This window comes from Cervus elaphus, chromosome 5 (assembly GCF_910594005.1).
Source record: "Cervus elaphus chromosome 5, mCerEla1.1, whole genome shotgun sequence".
In the NCBI taxonomy this organism is placed as follows: domain Eukaryota; kingdom Metazoa; phylum Chordata; class Mammalia; order Artiodactyla; family Cervidae; genus Cervus; species Cervus elaphus.
Genome location: NC_057819.1, coordinates 61,956,542 through 61,979,625, shown reverse-complemented (window position 1 = coordinate 61,979,625; position 23,084 = coordinate 61,956,542). Strand labels below are relative to the sequence as shown.

Genomic DNA, 23,084 nt, shown 5'->3' with positions numbered 1-23,084 from the left:
CAGCCATCGGCAGACAGGCTGCAGAAAGGTTCCCTGAGCCCACAATGGCCTCCAGACACGCCCCTAAACATGGCCCTGCCCACCAGGGGCCAAGACCCAGCTTCACCCACCAGTGGGCAGGCACTGGTCCCTCAAATTACAGAGCCTGCCCAAACCTCTACAGGAGCCTCACCCACCAGGAGGCAGACACCAGAAGCAAGGAAGTCCAGTTCTACAGCCTGCAGGCCCACTTCACAAATGCAAGCCAGAGACCACCCTGGGATGAGCTGGCCTCTAGGCCTTGGGTGACAATAGGAAAGTGCACTGTTTAGATGCATAAGATATCTTCTACAGAGGTCCACTCCTCCAAGGCTGAGACACAGAACTAACCTACCACATACACAAAAGTACACACAGCAATTTAGACACAATGAGGAAACAGGGGAATATGTTTCAGCTGAAGGAACAAAGTAAAATCCCAGAAGACAGGGTTTTAAGTGACATGGAGATGGAAAATCCACCTGAGAAAAAGTTCAGAGTAATGATCATAAAGATGATCAAAGGATTCAGGAGAATGAAAGCACAGAGCAAGAAATTAGAAGTTTTTAACAGAGAATTAGAAGATATAAAGAATGACCAAAGAGAACTGAAGAATAACTGAAATGAGAAATACACTAGAAGGAATCAACAGCAGACTAAATGAGGCAGAACATATCAGTGAGCTGGAAGGTACAGTAGTGTGGAAATCATTGCTGTTGAACAGAGAAAAGAATGAAAAGAAATGAGGACAGGTTAAGAGACCTCTGGAACAATATCAAGCATGCTAAGGGATTATAGGAATCCCAGAAGGAGAAGGGGAGGTGGGGCTGAGAAAATGTTTGAAGGGAATAGCTGAAAACTTCCCTAATCTGGGAAAGGGAACAGTCACCCAGGTCCAGGAAGCATAGAGTCCCATAACAGATTACCCACAGAGGAGCACACCAAGAAACACTAATCAAAATGATAAAAATTAAAGATAAAAAGAGAATATTAAAAGCAACGAGGGAAAAGCAACAAATAACATACAACAAAACTCTCATAAGGCTATCAGCTGATTTTTCAGCAGCAACTTTGCAGGCCAGAAGGGGGTGGCATCATATACTTAAAGTGATGAAAGAGAAGAAGAAACTACAACCAAGAATATTGTATCCAACAAGGCTCTCGTTCTATTTGATGAAGAAATCAAAAGCTTTACAGACAAGCAAAAGCTAAAAGAACTCAGCACCATCAAACCAACTTTACAACAAATGCTAGCGGAATTTCTCTAGGCAGAAAAGGTCACAATTAGAAACAATAAAATTATGAAATGGAAAAGCTCACTGGTAAAGCAAACATACAATAAAGGTAAGAAATCTCCACACACAAAGCTTGTAGGTTGGTTAAAAGACAAAAGTATAAATTCACCTGTATCCACAATAAGCAGTTAAAGGATACACAAAACAATTAGATGTACAATATAATATCAAAACCAGTAGTCACGAGGGAAGGAGAGTACAAATGCAAGGTATCTAAAATACATTTGAAATTAAGAGATAAGCAATTTAAAACAAGCACATACATAAACCGACTAGATACAAAAGCCTCATGGTAACTGCAAACTAAAAATATATAATAGATATAGACACAAGAAAAAGAAATCTAAACATAATACTAAAGATAGTCATCAAATCACAAGAAAACAAAAGAAGGGGGGAAAAGACCTACAAAAGCAAATCCAAAATAATTAATAAAATGCTAACAGGAACATACATATTGATAATTACCTTAAATGTAAATAGATTAATTGTTCAAATCAAAAGATATAGATTGGCTATTGGATACAAAAACAGAACCTGTATATATGTTGCCTATAAGAGACTACCATCAGATCTAGAGAAACATGCAAACTGAAAGGGAGGGGATGAAAAAAGCCATTCCATGCAAATATAAATCAAAGGAAGGCAGAGTAGTGAAACTTACATAAGACAAAATCAGCTTTAAAATAAAGACTGTTACAGGAGACAAAGAACACACTATAATGAAAAAAGAATCAATCCAAGAAAAAGATGTAACAGCTGTAAATATATATGTACCCAACACAGGAGAACCTCAATATTTAAGGTAAATGTTAATGGACATAAAAGGAGAAATCACATTAACAAAATACCAGAGGAATTCACCACTCTACTTTACAACAATGGACAGATTATCCCGACAGAAAATCAGTAAGGAAACACAGTTCTTATGTGACACATTAGACCAGATGGTCGTGATTGATATTTATAGAGCATTCCATCTGAAAGCAGCAGAATACATATTCTTTTCAAGTGCATATGGAACATTCTCCAAGATAGACCACATGCTAGGCCACTAAACAAACCTTGGTAAATTTAAGAAAACTGAAATCGTATCAAGCATCTTTTCCAACCATAACACTAGGACGCTAGAAATCAACTACAAGAAAAAAACTGCACAAAACAGAAACACATGGAGACTATAAACAATATGCTACTAAACAACCAATGAACCACTAAAGAACTCAAAAAGGAAATTAAAAAAATACCTAGAGAAAAATGAAAATATGCAGATCTGAAACATATGTGATGCAATGAAAGCATTTCTAAGAGAAAAGTTTTTGGCAATACAAGCTAACCTCAAGAAACAAGAAAATTCTCATATAAGCAACCTAATCTTATGCCTAAAGCAATTAGAGAAAGAATAAACAAAACCCAAAGTTAGTATGCTAAGTGGCTTCAGTCACAAGCAACTCTTTGCAACCCTAAGGACTGTAGCCCACCAGGCTCCTCTGTCCATGGGATCCTCTAGGCAAGAATACAGGAGTGGTCTGCCAAGCCCTCCTCCAGAGGATCTTCCCAACCCAGGGACTGCACTCACACCTCTTTACGTCTCCTGCATTGGCAGGTGAGTTATTTACCACTAGCACCATCTGGGAAGCCCAAAGTTATTAGAAGGAAAGAAAAAAGAGCAGAAACAAATGAAATACAAACTATAAATAGAAAAGATCAATGAAACTAAAATCTGGTTCTCTGAAAAGATAAAACTGATAAGCCATGAGCCACATTCATAAAGAAAAATGGGAGAGGGTCCAAATCAACAAAAAAAGGAGAAGTTACAACAGATACCACAGAAATACAAAAAATCCTAAGAGACTATTTCAAGCAACTATATGTGAACTAAAGAGCCTCTTGATGAAAGTGAAAGAGGACAGTGAAAAAAATGGCTTAAAATTCAACATTCAAAAAACTAAGATCATGGCATTCAGTTCCATTACTGCATGGCAAATAGATATGGAAACAATGAAAACAGTGACAGACTTTATTTTCTTGGGCTCCAAAATCACTGCAGATGGTGACTGTAACCATGAAATTAAAAGATGCTTGTTACTTGGAAGAAAAGCTATAACCAACCTAGACAGCATATTAAAAAGCAGAGACATTACTTTGCCAACAAAGGTCTGTCTAGTCAAAGCTATGGTTTTTCCAGTAGTCGTGTATGGATGTGACAGTTGGACTATAAAGAAAGCTGAGCACTGAAGAATTGATGCTTTTGAACTGTGGTGTTGGATAAGACTCTTGAGAGTCCCTTGGACTGCAAGGGGATCCAACCAGTCCTTCCTAAAGGAGATCAGTCCTGGGTGTTCATTGGAAGGACTGATGCTGAAGCTGAAACTCCAATACTTTGGCTACCTGATGCAAAGAACTGACTCACTGGAAAAGACCCTGATGCTGGGAAAGATTGAAAGCAGGAGGAGAAAGGGACAACAGAGGACGAGCTGGTTGGATAGCATTACAGACTCGATGGATACGAGTTTGAGCAAACTCCGGGAGTTGGTGATGGACAGGGAAGCCTGGCATGCTGCAGTTGATGGGGTCGCAAAGAGTTGGACGTGACTGAGCAACTGAACTGAACTGATGTGTCAACAAAATGGACAATTTAGAAGAAGTGAATAAATTCTTAGAAAGGTACAATCTCCCAAGACTGAACCAGGAAGAAATAGAAAATATGAACAGACCAGTTACCAGTACTGAAACTGATTCATTAACTGAGAAACTCCCACCAAGCAAAAGTCAAGGACCAGATGGCTTCACAGGTGAATTCTACCAAACATTTAGAGAAGAATTAACACCTATCCTTCTGAAACTATCCCAAAATTGCAGACAAAGGAACATTTCCAACCTCATTCAGAGGCCATCATCACCCTGATATCAAAACAAGACAAAGATAATACAAGAAAATTAAATTAAATTATAGACCAATATCACAGATGAACACAAATGCAAAAATACTCAATGAAATACTAGCTACTAAACTCCAATAATATATTAAAAGGATTACACAGAATGATCAAGTGAGATTTACCTCAGGAATGCAATGATTTTTCAACATCCACAAATCAATGTGACACACACTAACAAATTAAAGAGTAATCTCAATAGATCATCTCAATAGATGCAGAAAAAGCTTTTGATAAAATTTGGTATCAGTTTATGATAAAAACTAAAAACTCAACAGAAAATGGGCATATGTACTTCAACACAGTCAACACCATATATGACAAACCCATAGCTAATAAACTCAATAGTAAAAAGCTGAAAGCATTTCTTTGAAGATCAGGAACAAGACAAGGATGCCCACTCTCACCACTTTTATTCAACATAATTTGGAAGTCCAGGCCACAGAAATCAGAAAGAGAAATAAAAGGAATCTAAATTGTAAAATAAGAGGTAAAACTGTCACTGTTTCCAGAAGACATGATGTTACACATAGAAAATCCTAAAGTCACTTCCAGAACACTACTAGAGCTCATCAATTAATTCTATAACATTGCTGGATACAAAATTAACATACAGAAATCTGCTGCATTTCTCATATACTAATAGTTAAGCACCGGAAAGAGAAATTAAGAAAACAATCCCATTTAACACTGTATCCAAAAGAATAAAATATTTAGGACAAACCTACCTAAGGAGGCCAAAGACCAGTACTCTGAAAACTACAGGATGCTGATGAAAGAAATTAAACTGTGCTATTGAATTGAAAAAATCAGTATTGCTAGTATGACATACTACCCAACCAACCTACAGATTCAATGCAATCCCTATCACACTACCAACGGCATTTTTCACAGAATTAGAACAAAAATATTTCATTTGTATGGAAACACAAAAGACCATGCATAGCCAAAACCATGCTTAGAAAGAAGAACAGAGTGGGAAGAACCAGGCTCTCTGACTTCACACTAGACTACAAAGCAATAGCAATCAAATCAGTATGGTACTAGCACAAAACCAGACACATACATCACAGAAAGCCCAGAAATAAACGCATGCACTTACGGTCAGTCACTCTATGACAGGGAGGCGAGAACATACAACTGAGAAAAGACACTCTCTTCAGGAAGGGGTGTTGTAAAAGCTGGATGGCTTCATGTAAAAGAATGCAATTAAAATTCTCTAATACCATATACAAAAATAAGCTTAAAAATGGATTAAAAGCCTAAATTTAAGACCAAATACTATAAAACTCTTAGAGGAAAACACAGAATACTTTTTGACATGAACTTTTTGAATCTACCTCCTAGAGTAATGGAAATAAAAACAAAAGTAGCAAATGAGACCTAATAAAAGTTAAAAGCTTTTGAGCAGCAAAGGAAATCATAAACAAAATTAAAAGTCAAACTATGGAATGGGAGAAAATATTTGTAGGTGATGCAAGCAATAAGGGCTTAATTTAAAAAATATATTAACAGCTCATACAGCTTAATATAAAAAAAAATTAAAAGTGGACAGAAGACCTAAACAGACATTTCTTCAAAGAAGAAATGCAAACAGTCAACAGGCATATGAAAATATGTTCATTATCACTATTATTAGAAAAATGTGAATCAAAACTACAAGGAGGTAATACCTTACACCAGTTAGAATGGCCATCATTAAAAACTCTACAAATAATAAATGGTGGAAAGGGTGTGGAGAAAAAGGAACCCTCATACACTGCTTGTGGAAATGCAAATTGGTAAAGCCACTGCGGAAGACAGTATGGAGGTTCCTTACAAAACTAAAAATAAGATTACAGTCACCATAAGATCTAGCAATCCCACTATTGGGGATATTATCTGGAAAAGGTGAAAACTGTAATTCAAAAAGACATACACACCTCAGTGTTCATGGCAGCACTATTTACAATAGCCAAGACAAAAAAGCAGCCTAAACATTTATTAACAGATGAATGGATAATGAAGATGTGATATACACACAATGGATGACTAACTCATGTTGAGGTATGACAGATATCAAACCAATATTGTAAAGCAATCAATTAAAAATAAATATATAAAGAGTGAAATAATGCCATGTGCAGTAAAATGGATGGATCTAGAGATCATCACACTAAGTAAAATCAGTGAGACAGCAAAAGACAAATATCATAAGACACTACTTACATGCACAATATAAAGCATGATACAAAACATTCATTTACAAATCTATTTACAAAACAGACTCACAGACACAGAAAACAAATGAATGGTTACCAGGTTAATGGTGGCACGGTCTGAGGATGGCTCCCAGGAGCCTTACAGCGTTTCCACCTCTAGTAAAAAGGTTTCTAACGACAGTGACTAGAGCACCCAGTCCCTCTGGAAACCGAGGACGGCCGCAGGGTCAGCTGAGAGACCCAGATGTGCGGACCTCAGCCATCCTCTCACAGAACAGTCTCATGGGCTCTCACACATCTGCAAGTCTGCTCCAGTCACAAAGCAGCTCTTTCTCACGTTTTCAGATTAATAGTAAAATACAGATATCTGCTCCATAAACTAGGCTTAAATTTTACTTAGGTAAAAATCAAGTTTGCTTTCTTCACACAAAGAACGTCTACTGCAAAAAACCACAAAATTCCCACATAAGCAATTTGTGATACGGAATTAAACAAAAATGTTATTTCTATCTCACTGAAAGTGAAAGGGAAGTCGCTCACAAAGTGTCCGACTCTTTGTGACCCCATGGACTGCAGCCCACCAGGCTCCTTCGTCCATGGGATTTTCCAGGCAAGGGTACTCGAGTGGGCTGCCATTTCCATCTCCAGGGGATCTTCCCCACCCAGGGACAGAACCTGAGTGTCCCCCATTGCAGACAAATGCTTTACTGTCTGAGCCATCAGGGAAGCGGCTAACATAAAATGAAGTGGGTATCTAAAAAAAATAAATTGGTTTACATTTCCTGGATGGAAATGTACTAGGCTTTTTTCTAACTCAAACATAATAACGAGCTTCCATTTCCCTTTAATAAAATGATCAACTTACTGCAGAAGCTATACTTTTGAGTCCTGATATTTCTGTTTGTTCCAACTTTGGTGGAACCTTAGGAAGCCAAGACTTTGAAGGGTTTCTGTGGCAGGCCTGCAGCCAGCTCTGTGGCTCAGGGATCGTATGAAGGACACCGGTGTACTCTTTTCACACCCATTCAGCCTGGATTCTCTGCTTCACGTCGTTTCCTCTGCCCCACTTCTGCCCTGCCACTCTGGACCAAACCCTGTTTGCCAAGCAGCTCTTCTGATGGGCGGTGCAGTCCTCCCCCTTCCATTACAAAATCAGTCCAGCGGCAGACTGACTCCAAAGGAGATTTCTTTTTTTAAATAAATTTTTTTAAAGTCTTTGCTGAATTTGTAACAACATGATTCTGTTTTATGGTTTTTTTTTTCTTTTTTTCTTTTTTGGCCTTGAGGTCTGTGGGATCTTTGCTCCCCAACCAGGGATGGAACCTGTACCCCCTGCAATGGAAGGCGAAGTGCTAACTTACTGGACCACCTGGGAAGTCCCTTCAGGACTTTTTAATACATCGCTGTTTCATCAAAAGCTGATGGTCCCTCTCCACACTGCTCTTTCTTTGAACTTAAGTCCACTCCTCCCTCCAATTTCTCAAACTCCTTTCCTACTATGACCTGACATTATTCTCATTTCCCTTAGTACTGCCATTCATTTTTATGCTTTCTTTTCCCTTACTGCTGTTGAGTGTGTATGTGTATATGGTGGCGTTGGGGGGCTAGGTGGGAACCGTCTTTCTAGATCAACCTCCCTATCCATAACACAATTTACATCCTATTTCCTTCAGTCATGTCCAACTCTTTGGTGACCCCATGGGCTATACAGTCCATGGAATTCCCCAGGCCAGAATACTGGAGTGGGTAGCCTTTCCCTTCTCCAGGGTATCTTCCCAACCCAAAGATTGAACCCAGGTCTCCCGCATTGCAGGCAGATTCTTTACCAGCTGAGCCAGCAGGAAAGACCAAGAATACTGGAGTAGCCTTTCCCTTCTCCAGGGTATCTTCCCAACCCAGGAATCAAACTGGGCTCTCCTGCATTACAGGCAGATTCTTTACCAGCTGAGCTACCATGGAATCCTTATGTCTCATGAACTCTTCCCAACTCCTCCAGTTCACACATCTATTCTTTAGCCGAAGAGCCCTATCTATTAGGCCTTTGTCACTGTCTAATTACATCACGTGTTTTATATTTCCTCACCACCTAGAGTATAAGCCCCTCAAGAACAGACATCTCACCTCATCTGAATGAGTTGAGCTTTCAGAAGTTCGAAGTGAATCTATATTGAGTAATTCTGAGCCTCAGTATTTCAGGTTCAGTAGGTAGACTGGATGTTTGCTAATGAAACTTTATACAGACTTTTAAATGTATATAAAATTTATAGATATCTATACATTTGTAAGAAAAAAAACTTCCAGGAGAAAAGTCCATGGACTTAATTCCGCTCTCTCATTTCTCCATATCGTTGCCTAAATTGTTCTAAACATCGCTTGAGGACGCCATTAACCAAGAATCACTACAGCATAAACAACACAATGCTGCATGTCATCACATTAGCCTAAATACATCAGCATGAAAACTGCAAGGACAGCTGCATGAAAAGTCAAATCATTTAATGGAGATCAGGCTCCTCTTCAAAGCAATTTCTATGTCCACGAGTAAAGAAGAAAATTTTGGTTTTAGGAAGAAAGAAAATTATCTTTGATTTTAGAAAGATAAAGTAGAAACAGTTCAACAACTGACTTTGATCAATATATTTCTAAAGACACATCTTATTAGCCAAAACATAGGAGTCTTCACATTTTTTTAAAGCTATCAAAGGTTTTGAAGTATTCTAATAGATCTATCATGACCTGGCTCATGAAGACTGAACCATTTACCTTCTATGACATGCTAATAATTTTAAGGGAAAGTACCTTTTCTTTTGCTACCAAGAAGTGCTTTTGTATTCATGTTTCCTAGTTGTTATAGTGATTAAAAATCTGGACTGTATTAAGTGAAAAGACACATAAAACATTAAAATGTGGATTACATAACTAGGCTTTCACAAGTTTCCATTTATACAACTTTTGCATTTCATTAAAAATACTGTCTTTTTAATTTGCATTTTCACAATAGCATGTGTAGCCATATTTTACCACTAAAAACATGTAAGTGATACTAAACACTAGGTGCTTAATAAACTTAACCCTTCAGAAACACAGTTAATGTAACTGGTGTCATTTTAATAAGTACCAATACATAGATATAATATTTATATATCTTCCACAACTCACACTTAAAATGGCATTTAATGACTTACCATGTGGGCAAACAAAGAGCAATATTTAAAAATATAATCAAGTGTCTTTACACTCACATTTAGAGACGCTTGCCATAAACCATTACAAAACAAAAAAAGAAACTTTAAAATAAAACTTTACTATTTCAAGTCTTATAGCCTGAAATGCATATGGCAAAGCAGAATGCTCCTTCTGGGTATGTGTTACTTCATTTCTAACAACCCTCAGGCCCAGAGAATTAAACTTCTGTGGAGGCGAACCTCTAATGACTACGGGCTTTCTAACACTTTGCTGGGAGTCTGGCAGCTGCATCAGACTACAATTAAAAGTTCTAAAAATACACATACACCGAATATTCATGAAAGCTAGTCTTACTGTTTGAAGTGTGGTGCTCCTCCTTACTTAAGCAAAATGCAAGAGGTTAACTTTTTAAATCCAGGAGACTGCACAGAATTACTAAAAAAGCAAATATAGACTCTGGCACTACTTTTCTTCATAAAGTAATTTTTAGTTTAGATCCAATAAATTCCTCTTCTGTGAGATAGCACTCTAAGAATGTGGATGACCATGGTCAAACTTAACTTTTGCTCTCTAGGAAAATCAATGATTTTGAGGCTGAAAATTAACAGTTCCCCCAACTAAAGGGATCAGAGTAAAACAGGCCAAAGAAGAGTTTCTTAAACTGCAAACAAGCTGATCATACATAAAATTTTGAGTCAGGCTTTACTTGGAAGAGAAAAACCACAGATTTCATCATGTCTTCAAAAGCTATTATGAGCCCTGAAAGATTTCTCATCTATAAAATTAGAAAGCTACACTAAATAATTTCCTATCTCAATTGTAAATTCTAAAACACCATGCTGACTTTGCACCTGTCCTTGCTATTACCATAGGCATGATGAATACATGACCTTTACATAAAATCTAGTAAAACTTGTAAAGTACTATTATATATTATATATATTGGTAGAAATTGTGATTAGTAGACACTCAGATAGCATACAAAAACAACAAAACAAATCCAAGAGTCAGCTATGACCAAAAGCAGTAAACTTTACAAAGTAACTACTCCAAGTAATATCCTTGACTCAACTCTGGGTCAAAGTATCATAAAGCTAAAAGTTACCTGACTTCACTAAATACCAGAAATATGTTCATGGAACTTTTGGCATCTAGGCAAAGGTTATTTAAAACAAACAAACAAACAAAAAACTGAATGAAATGATAGGTTTTTAGATCAAGATTAAGATGACATGGTACCATAATGTGGGCTACTTGCTTAAAAAAATAGTTTCTCCTTACTAATAAGCTTAACATCTTCAACACTGGTTGGTTGGCGCTTGCCTTGAATACACAGCTGATAAACACAGTCAACTGGTTTTTCTCCTTAAACTACTCTCTAGAAGAGCAAGCAGCAATGGTGGTAAAAGGAATGCATATAGGCTTCGATTTACACAACAGGTATTTTGCATAAAGTATATTTTTCCATGCAAGAAATCACTTCGCCTGGCTGTCCTATCTAATCCAATCTTAAGTCTCTCCTAGCTTCAGAAACACTGGGGCATATACCAGGAGTGTTGCCAACTAAACAACTTTGTGTTGACAGCTCTGACTGTATCTCTGGTATCCCAAAATACATACAAATCCATTCTAGGAATATGCCTCTAGGAATGCATCCTAAAGAAAGGAATTGATCTAATTGATCAACTGATCTAGTAATGTTAATCACAGGACTTAAAAAAATAAAGAGAAGCTGGAAACCCAAATGTCCAATAGGTTAGTCTCTCCAGACAATAGACTGTCTCTCAATGACAGTCTATTGAGCCAACTGACCATTAGGTTCAGTCATTAAGTATGCAATATGCCGATTATATAACATGGAAGAGTATGACTGACAAACGAGAAAAGCAGGATACATGATTACATGTAAAAACCATGTTATGTAAACACTGTGTGTACATATGCATTTAAATGAGCTTTGCAACCCTGATTAAGTTACATCACCTCTTTGAGACAGTTCTCGTCCATTCAGTTTAGTTCTGTTGCTCAATCATGCCCAACTCTTTGCAACACCATGGACTGCAGTACACCAGGCCTCGCTGTTCATCACCAACTCCTGGAGTTTGCTCAAACTCATGTCCATTGAGTCAGTGATGCCATCCAACCATCTCATCCTCTGTTGTCCCCTTCTCCTGCCTTCAATCTTTCCCAGCATCAGGGTCTTTTCCAGTGCATCAATTCTTTGCATCAGGGGGCCAAAGTATTGGAGTTTCAGCTTCAGCATCAGTCCTTCCAATGAACACCCAGGACTGATCTCCTTTAGGATGGACAGGTTGGATCTCCTTGCAGTCCAAAGGACTCTCAAGAGTCTTCTCCAACACCACAGTTCAAAAGCATCAATTCTTCGGCGCTCAGCTTTCTTTATAGTCCAACTCTCACATCCATACATGACTACTGTAAAAAACCATAGCTTTGACTATATGGATCTTTGTCAGCAGAGTAATGTCTCTGCTTTACAGGGATAGAAAAGTAATAAAATAGTGTCCACCTCAATGATTTTTGTGAGGATTAAATGAGATAACATGTATCAAGTATACTACAGGAAGTACTCAATAAATGTTCACCATTATTGTTCTTATGTCTGAAAATTATCACTGTGTTCCTAACCACTAGATGCAATACACTATGTGTAAATTTATATTAAAGCCTTTTTGTACCATGAAAAGTAAAAATAAATCTCATTAACAAAACTGTTATTAAATGGTTCCTTTTAAGAAGTAGTGTGAAACTGGGGAAGCAGGGCAGATATGGAAAAAGCTTTTCATTCTTTGCATTTCCCTGAATTTTTTTGCATTTTCCAGTAGAAATATACTGATTTTACCTGAATAGTTTTCTCTTAAATGAAACGTGCACAAATGAAAATATTGATAGAAACACTTGATTATTACAAAAAAGAAACACTTGATTATGAAAACAAAGTGCTAAAGTGGAAAGATTGTACATTTAGCTTTTCCTGTATTTTCTAAATTTCTGCAATGTCACATTTATTTTTTTTAATCTATAAAATAACCCTAAGGCATCTTTTTTTCAAGCATATAATCACTCCTTCACCTGTTTTTTTCATTTTTCAGATCCTACTCAAAATGTAACAATGGAAATAGTGACAGACTTTATTTTCTTCGACTCCAAAATCACTGCAGATGGTCACTGCAGCCATGAAATTAAAAGATGCTTGCTCCTTGAAAGAAAAGCTATGACCAACCTAGACAGAATATTAAAAAGCAGACACATTACTTTGCTGACAAAGGTCCATATAGTCAAGGCTATAGTTTTTCCAGTGGTCATGTATGGATGTGAGAGTTGGACCATAAAGAAAGCTGAGCGCCAAGGAACAGATGATTTTGAACTGTGGTGTCGGAGAAGACTCTTGAGAGTCCCTTGGACTGCAAGGAGACCAAATCAATTCATCCTAAAGGAAATCAGTCCTGAGTATTCATTGGAAGGACTGATGCTAAAGCTGAAACTCCAGTACTTTGGCCACCTGATGTGAAGAGCTGAGTCACTGGAAAAGACCCTGATGCTGGGAAAGATTGAAGGCTGGAGAAGGGGACGACAGAGGATGAGATGATAGGATGGCATCACCAACTCGATGGATATGAGTTTGAGCAAGCTCCGGGAGTTGGTGGTGGACAGAGAAGCCTGGCGTGCTGCAGTCCATGGGGTCACAAAGAGTCGGACACAAGTGAGCAAGTGAACTGACTGACTCAAAATATAATTTAACCACACCACCTCATATTACACAGATTTTAGAGAAACCCCAGGTAAAAAACCTAAAAAACCCAATGATAAAACCTAAAAAAACTTTTTTACATAAGCTGCTTAACTTATTAGTTATTTGTCCTGTCCCTCATTACTATTAATATCACTGAAGCCTTTCCCAAAGCCTGACCACAGAGAGCGTACAGTGTAGCTGTGAAAAGTATGGAATCCAGGACCACACTCTCTGGGTATGAACCCCACTTCTGCCGCCTGCAGCATGATTCTGAGCAAGTTACTTGATTTCTCTTTACTTCAGCTTGCCCAGTGCCAAGTAGAAACTGCAAGACCTAATTCTCAAGGCTGCTGCAAAGAATAACGTGATGCCTGACATCGTAAGCAACTGGCTATATCTATTAGCTAATTAAGCTATTACTCTAAGCACTGCACAATACATGTGACAAATTATATATTTTAATGATTATTATAATCACTGAAAACTACATTTATAACAAAAGTGAAACTAATTTAACACTATCTTTATGTTCTACGCATTACTCTAACTTGGACATCAAAGGAATAAACAAGGAAACAAGGTTTTTCAGTAATGTCATTTTTATTTCACCTACATTTTACACTGTGTTAAGTCACTGAGAACTAAAATTGTTTTTAAGCATCTCTTCTCCTAATTTGCAACCGCAGTCATTACTAACCGAATTTCAGTGTTTTCCTAGTTTCCCATAAAAGGGAGAAACTATCGTTTATGGTCAGGGGAAAGTGCATATACCATGGATATCAGAATAGCAAAACACAAACTTTGAAGAGGGATATCTAAATGCTCCTTTCTTTCTTCCCACCTTTCAGATCACTCTTTGAAAAACAGGATTCGTTAAATAAAAAACAAAGATTAAGCTTTCCCCTTCTTCTTAAAGTAAGAGATATTTCTGCTTAGATGAAGGACTGAACAACAAATGAACGTTCTCTTCCTCTCTCTACCTGGACCCCAGCTGTACTGAAAAAACCCACTAGTCACTCATAGTGTATTGATTCCTGATTGGGATAAATTTTCCATGACTTGAGATAGATTAGCTATGCATAGTTCAGAAGTGTGAATTTATCTATGAGGACAAAACACTGTTGTCTGGATTTCTAGTATCTACAAAAGGAAATGCAGGCCCTGGGAGCAGTGTGAGAATTAAAACCAAACTGTCCTCATCAACCTCAAGGGAAAAAACTATCAGGATTAAATGAATTATAGAAAACATTTATATTCAACCATTTGATTTTTCTGCAGCAATTTTAGAGAAGAGATTGCTTTAAATAAATATGGCTGGGTCATTGCAAAGAAAAGAATCTTCACTAGAAAAATGTGCTGCTGCAAAAAGAAAAGATACAAAAGAAGTATTATTCATAGTATAGTACCCATGAAAAAAACTTTTTAAAAAGTGAGGATAGAAACCTTCATAAACTCTAAGATGGCTGGTAAGATGGATACACTCCAAGGGGTTGCCATTGTTCCCCACGGAGGCCCCATGGCACATGGGCATCCTGAGGCTGGCACTGGTCCCAAAGTCTGGAAGCATTTTACCTCCAAAGCATCAACTGCTAGCAATTTCTGAGTCTGTTTTGCCTCTGCCCATGACAAGAATCAACTTGTGCCAAAGTTCCACTAAGTATGTTTCTTTTACGTTAAAACTCTGCTGTTTCTGTGAAAGCTAAAAGCTAGAATTTTTTACACATGTGGACAAAAGCTATATTTGGACCTTTCAGTCCCTTAACAGAATAAAGACATTTTTAAAAAAGAACTCTCCCCTGCTGCAGTTTATTCTAAGAAAGGCACTCTTGATTTTCAGAAAATTAAAAAGTAGACCTTCTCTTCCTAAACAATTTAAAAGTGCAAGAAGATTTTGTTTTTAAGAACAAAAATAAAACTCAAGCATTTAATCTAAATTAATTTTAAGGTAAAAAAAAAACTGCTTAGGGAAATAGTGACGATTTCTATTTATACAAATGCTTTTTTCTAGTCATCCCATCTACAAACACCTAGGTTGTATATTTTTTAAAAACTGATAATTATGACATCACTTTTAAGTATTAAATAGTTGAGATTTTACAAAATTAAATGCTGATGTCTTAGGCTTCTCTTTAAATACAGGTAAAATGACTCAGGACATCTTTATTTAATTCCGTGTGAAACTACACTACCCAGCAGGATGTCAGCCTCACACGGTGAAGACCAACAGTCCAAAATCCCGAAGAATAGACCACAAACTGTGACAATCAAACCCACCTGCCTCAATTACATAAAAAGTGGACTTTTTGAAAGGTTATAAGAACATCTATAAGGTCTGAAATAAACAGAACTTAGAGCATGTGGCCTAAATGATAACAAAGTTGATATTTTAATAAGTATCATTTCCCTATGAAGCATTTCACTTGTTTTACACCCAGATTTCTATCTCAGCATTATCGACATTTTGGACCCCAAATAATTATTCTGGGGCCGTCCTGTTCACCACAGCAGGGTCAGCAGTTTGCTCTGGCACCGACCCATGAAATGCCAGTCAAGACCATCAAAGCACAACTCACAGACACGGCAAAGTCCTCGAAAGGCAGAAGTGTGCCCAGCTGAGCACTACAGCTTAATGCTAAAGAAAACCCAAGCATTCTCATGGACAAAATCCTAAAATGTGATTTTATCTTAAGTGATTGTGTAAAGAGACATAAAATACATCAGACTAACCAAGTCAGACCTTGTAAATGGAGACAATACTACCAGGAAGATACTACTACTAGGAAGATTATACTACTAGCGTCACTGGTTTAGAGGAAAGGAAAGAACTTCACAGACATGGTTTTCACAACATAAGTGCTTACAGGCACATGACACATGGGTACCTCTCCCATTAAGAAAGCTTTCAAGCCATAAAAGACAACCAGGGCCCCTTAAAACTCTATCACAGGTACCAGATGGGATCACTAGACTGTTGTTGATGAACTGATTAATTGCCTACAAATTGTTGAACCTCTATCCTTGTGTGAAAGACCAGGCTAATTAAAGTGAGAACAAAACATGAGTAGGAAGTAACCAGGAAAAAGAACATTAAAGTCAAGGCAGATAGTCTAAAATCTTGTGCACAGACAATTCATTAACACATCTTAGTTCCTTTCTCATGGCCTAAGCAAAGCTGTTCTTTTTTTGAGAGTTTTTAGAGAGCAGATAGTTTTGAAAAATTCATTTTATGGAAAAAAAAAATCAAAATGAACATTGCCCACTTAAAGCTTTGCATTAATCTTAAGCACAAGACAATTCTCAGGCTATTTCAAAGCAAAATTTAATCTCTTCACACTTATAAACCAACCAAAAGACAGACTTGATGTTTTAAATAGTAAGTCCACCTACAGTACAATTGTTGAATCCGTGCCCAGAAGGTTACAGTTTTTAAGGGTACCTGGCAATCTGAAAATATAATATTCAAAGCTGGGTCTATCATAAATGAAATTTATAATTTTTCCAAATCAACATCTTATTTCAAAGTTTAAAAACCTCTCTTTTCTTTGCACATATGAAATAATGTTTTAATCTTTTTAAGACATGAACAATGACAAAAATGATACATGTTACATTCTATAACCACATGCCAAAATTTCAATGATTAACTCAATGTTTTAATTTCTATGATCTGAATGAAATCAGCTTTATTTTCTTTCTCATTGCTTGAGTTTCTGCTTCTAAGCAGACACAGGAAGAAGCAGTGGAAATCAAAACAGCAAATACTGGATTTCTGATGGTAACTATAATTTTGTTGCCTTCTGAATTCATTAAAAAAAATTCTTCCTCTACTTTTCTTAACACAAAATTGAAAACATACTACAGTGTTTTTTCCTTGCTTTTTCCACTTAACATTTTCTTTTGCTTTTAATATTCCCCTACCACAATTTTCAATATCTACTACACATAAATCTTATGGTGATGCCATTTAACTGCTTTTTACTTTAGAGATTTTAAATTATTTCCAATCTTTTGATCTGATTGCTAGCATGATAATTTTTATGCACAATTATGTTTGTACCTTCAGTTACTTAGGATAAATTCCTAGAAATTAATATACTAGTTCAAATAGTAAAAATATTTTGAAGTTATATAAAAAAATTGCTTTCCATAAAGATAATGAGATGGAGTACACATCTACTCTTTGGAAATGCTGATTCACTGCACATTAAACAATAACATTTTCTTTTTTTAAAAAACCTATTAACTTTAAATATTAATAATAGTATCTCATTGCCTTAATTTACATTTTTGTTAGTGACACTGAACTTTTTTATGCTTACAATGTATAATCTTATCTTCTCAAATTGTCTGTTTGGCCCTTTATCCACTGTTCCATTGTAATGTTAGTTTTTTCATATTAAACTACTATGACTCAACATAAATGTACATAACCCTTGCTTGACATCTAGAAATTTAAAATTGTTATGCCTAACCAATCAACCTTCCCTTTGTAATTAATTTTTCCACTACTTTCATACTTAGAAAATCCTTTCCCATTCCAATGACTGACGTATCATCCTCTTGTTCTTTTGTCTCATTTTGACATCTGTATGTTCAAGACACCTGGAGCTTGGTAAGGCTATGAGGATGTGGATTTGATATCTGGTAACATGCCAGCCAATGAATCATTATTTCCAAATTTTCCTGCTTATTTTTCCAGATTAACTTTTAAAACCACTTTGTCAGGTATCACTCTCCTCACTCCAAAACAATCTCATTTACATTCTTAAGGAAACTGCAATTAAACAATACATAAAAATCAGGAGAGCTGATGAGAGTTGAACCATAAAGAAGGCTGAGCGCTAAAGAACTGATGCTTTTAAACTGTAGTGCTGGAGAAAACTCTTGAGAGTCCCTTGGACTGCAAGTTCAAACCAGTCAATCCTAAAGGAAATCAATCCTGAATATTTTTTGGAAGGACTGATGCTGAAGCTCCAATACTTTGGCCACCTGATGCAAAGAACTGACTCAGAAAAGACCCTGATGCTGGGGAAGATTGAAGACAGGAGGAGAAGGGGATGACACAGGATGAGATGGTTCAATGACATCACCAACTCAGTGGACATGAGTTTGAGCAAGCTCCAGGAGTTGGTGATGGACAGGGAGGCCTGGTGTGCCCCAGTCCATGGGGCTGCAAAGAGTCGGACACGACTGAGCGACGGAACAAGAACGAAAATCAACCTGACAGAACCAGGTGCTATCAGGCATCCTCATCGAGTACCTGACTGTCATAGAAACACTTGCGGTAACTCGTTTGTTTACCAATGCATGGGCTTTTGAGATACCCCACGTCCAAGGCAGGAGCGGCAGCTGCGGTTCACTGGACCGGCCGTGTGGAGATGCCCCACGTCCAAGGTCAGAGAAACCCCAGTAAGACAGTAGGCACTGGAGTGGCTGTGAGGAGATGCCCCATGTCCACAGGCAAAGGAGAAGCCCCAGCAAGACAGTAAGAGGGGCGAATTCACGTTTAGAATCAAACCCCGTTCCCACCAGAGATGCTCAGAGGACTCAAACAAACCTTGTGCACACCGGGACCCAGGGACCCCACAGAGACTGAGACAGAACGGTGAGCATCTCCTGTGGAGGACCGGGTCGGCAGTGGTCTGCCGCAGGGACAGGGGCTCTGGGTGTGGGTGTGGCATAAGTCCTCTTGGAGGAAGTCGCCATTAACCACACCACAGAGCTGCCAGGACTTACACAGGACTGGGAAATACACTCCTGGAGGGCACAACAGAACCTTGTGCACCAGGACCCAGGAGAAAGCAGCAGTGACCCCACAGGAGACTTGCCTGTGGGTGTCGGGGAGCCTCCGGCGAAGGCGTGGGTCGGTGGTGGCCTGCTACAGGGTTGGGGGCACGGACTGTAGCAGTGCATACATGGGATCTTTTGAGGGAGGTCGCCATTATCCTCATTACCTCCACCATAGTTTCAATTTAGTTGCTCAGTCGTGTCGACTCTTTGCGACCCCATGAACTACAGCATGCCAGGCTTCCCTCCCCATCACCAACTCCCAGAGTTTACTCAAACTCACGTCCATTGAGTTGGTGATGCTATCCAACATATCTCACCCTCCACTGTCCCCTTCTCCTCTCACCTTCAATCCCTCCCAGCATCAGGGTCTTTTCAAATGAGTCAGCTCTTCACATCAGGTGGCCAAAGTATTGGAGTTTCAGCTTCAACATCAGTCCTTCCAATGAACACCCAGGACTGATCTCCTTTAGGATGGACTGGTTGGATCTCCTTGCAGTCCAAGGGACTCTCAAGAGTCTTCTCCAACACCACAGTTCAAAAGCATCAATTCTTTGGTGCTCAGCTTTCTTTATAGTCCAACTCTCACATCCATACATGACTACTTGACTAGACAAACCTCTGTTGGCAATGTCTCAGCTTTTTAATATGCTGTCTGGTTTGGCCATAACTTTTCTTCCAAGGAGTAAGTGCCTTTTGGTTTCATGGCTGCAGTCACCATCTGCAGATGAGCTATTTCAAACACTAAAAGATGATACTGTGCAAGTGCTGTGCTCAATATGCCAGCAAATTTGGAAAACTCGGCAGTGGCCACAGGACTGGAAAAGGTCAGTTTTCATTTCAATCCCTAAGAAAAGAAATGTCAAAGAATGTTCAAACTACCTCACAATTGCACTCATCTCACACGCTAGTAAAGTAATACTCAAAATTCTCCAAGAAAGGCTTTAACAATACGTGAACTATGAACTTCCAGATGTTCAAGCTGGTTTTAGAAAAGGCAGAGGAACCAGAGATCAAATTGCTGACATCCGCTGGATCATCGAAAAAGAAAGAGAGTTCCAGAAAAACATCTACTTCTGCTTTATTGACTATGCCAAAGTCTTTGACTGTGCGGATCACAATAAACTGTGGAAAATTCTTCAAGAGGTGGGAATACCAGACCACCTGACCTGCCTCTTGAGAAAGCTGTATGCAGGTCAGGAAGCAACAGTTAGAACTGGACATGGAACAACAGACTGGTTCCAAATTGGGAAAGGAGTACGTCAAGGCTGTATATTGTCACCCTGCTTATTTAACTTATATGCAGAGTACATCATGAGAAACGCTGGGCTGGAGGAAGCACAAGCTGGAATCAAGACTGCTGGGAGAAATATCAATAACCTCAGATATGCAGATGACACCACCCTTATGGCAGAAAGTGAAGAAGAACTAAAATGCCTCTTGACGAAAGTGAAAGAGGAGAGTGAAAAACTGGGCTTAAAACTCAACATTCAGAAAACTAAGATAATGGCATTCAGTCCCATCACTTAATGGCAAATAGACAGAGAAACGGTCGAAACAGTGTCAGACTTTATTTTTGGGGGCTCCAAAATCACTGCAGATGGTGACTGTAACCATGAAATTAAAAGACGCTTTACTCCTTGGAAAGAAAGTTATGACCAACCTAGACAGCATATTGAAAAGCAGAGACATTACTTTGCCAACAAAGGTCTGTCTAGTTAAGGCTATGGTTTTTCCAGTAGTCATGTATGGATGTGAGAGTTGGACTATAAAGAAAGCTGAGCACCAAAGAATTGATGCTTTTGAACTGTGGTGTTGGAGAAGACTCTTGAGAGTCCCTTGGACTGCAAGGAGATCAAACCAGTCCATCCTAAAGGAGATCAGTCCTGGGTGTTCATTGGAAGGACTGATGTTGAAGCTGAAGTTCCAATACTTTGGCCACCTGATGCGAAGAGCTGACTCATTGGAAAAGACCCTGATGCTGGGAAAGATTGAGGGCAGGAGGAGAAGGGGACAACAGAGGAGGAGATGGTTGGATGGCATCACTGACTCAATGGACATGGATTTGGTCTCCGGGAGTTGGTGATTGACAGGGAGGCCTGGCGTGCTGCGGTTCACGAGGTCGCAAAAGTCGGACACGACTGGGTGACTGAACTGAACTGAACTGACATGGGCTTTTGTTTCTGGTAACAATTTTTCTTTTCTTAGTGTATTAAAGAACTCATCCCCCATTTTACTACTGAATCTTTAACAGAATATACATCTGTATTTTGTCAATGCCTTTGTGACATTTTTTTGGGACTGTGTGTACTACTATGCTTTTTCCTCTAGATCGCATGTATGAAAGGGTTTCTTAATAGTAAGCCGTCCTTTAATTCCTGTCATAAGTCTACTCATAACAACAGTTTTTAATAAGTTGGTGATTTGCATTGCTTGTGTTCTACTTAACATTTTTACATGTAAATATTTCTATCTGGAGTCTTTTCAAAGATAATTTTCTGAATACTAAAATTTCATTGATTTCTATTTCAATTAGATGTTCAACTTCTATAGTTTATTTACATTTTCCCTGAACAACATTCATTTGGAGATTTCCAAATTGGTTTCTGCTTTTAAAATCTTTACTGAATTCCAGTTTATACTGTTTATGTTTTCTAATTTGCTGCACCTTTGATTTTCATTTTTCCTTTTGTTAGGTACCTTAAACATCTGTCTTCCCACTTCTTGTCTTCTATGTGTCCACCAACAATCAGCTACTTGATTTACCAAATCTCCTTTCTGTCCTGTGGTCTAATTTTTTATTTTTTTTACTTACTTGCAAGATGAATCTTAAGGTGTTTTGTGTTGTGCTGTGCTACTAACTTAAAATGTAAAGTGTCTGTTTCCATTCATATTGTGAACCTATTTTGGGACAGGCTGCTATGAAATGTTATGCCTTCTCACTATTAATTTTAATCAATAAAGTCATTGTAAGCTCACTATCACGTACTAGAACTTTCAGAATCTACTGTATACAATTTTATGTTTAAGATAACAGCCCAGTAACTAGACCTGGTCTTAGAAAGCTAGAAACTAACTGTGTTTTTACAGAAGATATGACTCCAGTGTTTTTTATTATTCATTCTCAGCACTACACAAGCCAAACACCTCAAAATAAATTAAGTATGTTAGAGGGAAGAAGTAAAATGGAATGAAATAACAAATTGAATGCTGGAAACTAAAATGTTTAATACAATGTAAATCTAAACAACTTAACTACTGAAATTAGGAAAAAATACACTTTAGAAGTCTCATGCTTCTTTTAGAAATGATAATCTGATTGTTGTGAAACTCAATATTTGTATATCTGCTATTCATGCATTCTTGCAATCTATTCAACTTTTTTTTAGCATATTAGGTTCCCTGGTATATTGTTACTATAATTTAGCCTGCATCTTCCTCTGTAATTTGTGTAGATTTTTCAGAAATGCTGCTTAATTACATCCACTGTTCCCTATGAAACTCACATGGACATTCCTATGAAAATACATTCTTTGAAATGCATTTTCTGTATTATACATAAGTAGGCAGGAAAGACTTTCCTAAAAGCATTAAAGATCTTTTATTTTTACTTCTGTGATTTACCCAAACTCATAATGACTCTACTGGTCATTAGGTGTTTTTATTCTTAAATAGAGAATATTTCATTTCATGTAGCAGCCTTTTCAACTTACATTCTTCCCTCAGAAGTTCACATTTCACTCTAGGTTGGTACAACTACCATGGAAAACAGTATGGATGTTCCTCAGAAAACTAAAAACAGAATTATCATATGATCCAGCAATGCCACTCCTGGGCATATATACAGAGAAAACTATGATTCAAAAAGATACATGCACCCCCATGTTCATAGCAGCACTATTCACAA

The 23,084-nt window shown here is 37.9% G+C and overlaps 1 protein-coding gene across 6 annotated transcripts in view; it reads right to left on the bottom strand.

Moving 5' to 3' along the window:
- The window catches only part of DCLK2 (doublecortin like kinase 2), a 181,644-nt gene that overhangs the window by 133,074 nt on the left and 25,486 nt on the right, over positions 1-23,084 (bottom strand). The gene's annotated exons all lie outside the window — the stretch shown is intronic.